A 3756-nucleotide genomic window follows, 5' to 3' on the forward strand; every position below is an offset into this window, starting at 1 on the left:
GGTCAGAAAGCCCCTGGCTATGCTTCCTTCTAGACGTGACATGTTGCGAACGTATCCTTTGATGACACCATTCATCCTTTCGAACGGCATCATGCTGTGCAGGAACGTCGGCCCGAGTTGGATGATATCCTCCACTATATGGACCAGCAGATGCACCATAACGTCGAAGAATGCGGGCGGGAAGTACATCTCAAGCTCGCATAGTATCACCACGATCTCTTCCTGTAGCCTTCTGAGTTGCCTCACACCAATCGACTTCCGAGAGATGACGTCGAAGAAGTTGCATAGGCCAAATAGCGTTTCACGGACGTGCGCGTCCATGATCCCACGGATTGCAACTGGAAGTATCTGCGTCATCAGCACGTGACAGTCGTGAGACTTCATCCCGCTGAACTTCTGCTTCGCTGGGTCTAGGTATCTGCTTATCTTCCCCGTGTAACCGTAAGGAAGTTTTACTCCTAGGAGACAGGTGAAAAACTGCTCGATCTCCTCCTGACTTAGAGTGAAGCACGCGGGAGGGTAGTCATTTCCGGTCTTCTTGGCCTTTTTGCCTTTGCGACGACTTTCTGTGTACTGCTTCACCTCATCATCATCATCATCATCATCATCATCATCATATATAGCGTGAAGCTCCTGCCTGATGCCCATTGATTTCAAGTCTGCCCTTGCTTTCGGCCCATCTTTGGTCCTCTCTGGCATGTTGAGCAGGGTACCAAGCAGACTCTCGCACACGTTCTTCGTGATATGCGTGACATCAAGGCTGTGAGGCACACGGTGGATCTTCCAGTACGGCAAGTCCCGGAAAACAGACCTCGTTTTCCATACCTTCAGCAGCGGCTCTGGCGCCTTTCGCTTCTTTCCCGGCTCTGGCGCCTTTTGCTTCTTTCCCGGCAGTGGGCAGTCTTTCCAATTTTTCAACAGCTTGTCTATTTCCTCGCCGCTCCTCGTACACGGGCGTTTTCGTGGTTCGGTTTCACCATCGAACAGATCCTTGCATTTCCTCCACGGGTCATCATCGCGAAGCCACCTTCGATGTCCCATGAACACGGTTTTCAAAGACCCGGGATCTCTATCTAGCTGGCGATACGTTGTGTCATCCATGCACCTTATGCATCCAGAAAATCCGTGGACTACCTGCCCCGCAAGATATCCGTAACCAAGATAGTCGTGCACCGTCGTGAGCAGTGCGGCTCTCATAGGGAAATATTCTTTCTCTGCGGCGTCCCACGTATTGGCTGGCGTTTTCCACAGCGTGTCAAGCTCCTCTTTCAGCAGCCCCAGATACAGATTGATGTCGTTCCCTGGTTGTTTCGGCCCTTTAATTAGCATACTCATGTGAATGTACTTCCTCTTCATGCACAACCAGGGGGGAAGGTTGTACATCCACACAAACACAGGCCAGGTGCTATGTGTGCTTCTCTGGCTGCCAAATGGATTGACTCCATCGGTGCTCGCACCCAGCACGATGTTCCTTGGATCGTTCCCAAATTCTGGGTATTCGAAGTTCAACGCTTGCCACTGGCTCGCATCCTTAGGGTGACTCAGCATCTTGTCTTTTTTATCTATCTCCGGATCATTTGCGTCATCTTCTCGCTTCTTCTCCTCCCTATCCGCGTGCCAACGCAGGAGCTTTGCTACCTTAGGGTCCGCGAAATACCGTTGCAGACAAGGAGTGATCGGAAAGTACCACACCACTTTTCGAGGAGCTTTCTTCCTCTTCTTGTATCGAGTGACACCGCACACCGGACATATGGTAGACTCCGCGTGCTCGTCCTGATAAATGATGCAATTGTTCATGCACACATGGTATTTCACGTGCGGTAAATCCAGAGGACACATGATTTTCTTCGCCTCCTCCAAACTGGTCGGGCATTTGTTCCCCTTGGGAAGACGTTCGTGCCAGAATGACATGTTCTCGTCGAAGCATGTGTCGGTCATTTTGTGTTTTACCTTCATCTCCAGAGCCATGAGCGTTACTTTCAGGCGGGTATCCTCGGGCCTGCATCCTTCATACAATGGAGTAACCGCGTCTAACTCAAGTTGATCCATCTTGGCTTTCTCTCGGGCGGCAGCTCTTGCGTTATCCGTCTGCTTGAGAAGCAGCTCTTGAATATGAGGGTCCTGCACCCAGCCCATCGATGGTCCAGCGTCGTCTGCTCCGCCGGCATCATCATCATGTCCTGCATCTTCAACATGATGACTGTGTACAGCATCACCGTCGTGATCATCTCCTGGGGATTCTTCGTCTTCTCGCCCCCCCGAGCCGCGGTGGTTGTCTTGCTGCCCTTCCTCATTTCTTGCCCGGCCCCCATGGACGACTTCGTAGTCATCTTCATCACCTTGCCACCGATAGCCATCCATGAAACCACGCAAGAGCAGGTGGTCCCGCACCTGCCCGGAATCCGGGTCCGCAATAAGGCTATTCAGCTTGCATCTTCGACACGGACATCTTATCTCCGTCTCGTTCTTTTGAAGCATCTCGGCCTTCGCGGACCTCAAAAACCTATTCACGATGCCTTCGGTCATCGTGCGGACCATGGTCGCCTGCGGGGTAGAGCAAAACGATATTTTAGAACCAAGAAAAAATTTGGCATGACTTTCCCTAAAAATAGGACCAAAAATAATGCTTAATGCCAAAATTCTCGCCGAAACAGAAATGAATCAACATTCCGGCAAAATATTGGCAACTATCGCATTTCAAATACCGGTACACCTCCAAACACAAACACATATGCAACACCACAAACATATGCAACACCACGAACATACATAGATCTAGCTAGGCCATAAAAAGTGCATGTGCACATTGTTGTAGGGAGAACAACATAAATATAGCTTCCCCCCTTACTTACCTAGCAAAACAAGGTAACTTAACCACTTAATTTGAATGAATCTATGGTGGAAATGAGGTGAAAAAGAGGAGGCACCCGAGACAAGGAGGAGGCGGTGGAGAGAATGAAGTGGGGAGAAAGTGAGTGTGGGAGGAGAGGCTGTCCAAAATATCTTGTTGCTGCCCACTTACTAATGGCGCACCAGCAACAAATACGCCATTAGTAATCCAGGTTACTAATGGCGCATTTGTTGCAGGTGCGCCATTAGTAGTTTTGCAAAAAAAACATACTAATGGCGCACCGCGTGTTAGTGCGCCATTAGTACTTTTGCAAAAAAAGGAATAAAAACAATAATAAAAAAAATAACTTTAGTGGCGCACCCTCTGGCAGGTGCGCCATTACTAGTTACAACTAGTAATGGCGCACCACCAGCGGATGCGCCATTAGTATGTTTGGACAGGCGCACTAGTTCAAAAAAAAAATTGGTACTAATGGCGCACCGTGGACAGGGTGCGCCATTAGTAATTTCAACACTAATGGCGCATCAGAATGTGGTGCGCCATTAGTATATACTAATGGCGCACCACATGTCTAGTGCGCCATTAGTGTCAATTCCATCTATAGCCCTTTTCCTAGTAGTGGTGGCATCATGAGCTAGGTCTATGCGTAGTTCTCTTTGCACGAGTAGAACACAATTTTGTTGTGGGCGTGGATCTTGTCAACTTACTTGCCTCTACTAGTCTTTTCTTGCTTCAACGGTATTGTGGGATGAAGCGGCCCGGACCAACCTTACACGTATGCTTACGTGAGACCGGTTCCACCGATTGACATGCACTAGTTGCATAAGGTGGTTGGCGGGTGTCTGTCTCTCCCACTTTAGTTGGAGCGGATTCGATGAAAAGGGCCCTTATGAAGGGTAAATAGA

The sequence above is a fragment of the Triticum aestivum genome, chromosome 1B, assembly GCF_018294505.1.
Source record: "Triticum aestivum cultivar Chinese Spring chromosome 1B, IWGSC CS RefSeq v2.1, whole genome shotgun sequence".
Taxonomy (NCBI): Eukaryota; Viridiplantae; Streptophyta; class Magnoliopsida; order Poales; family Poaceae; genus Triticum; species Triticum aestivum.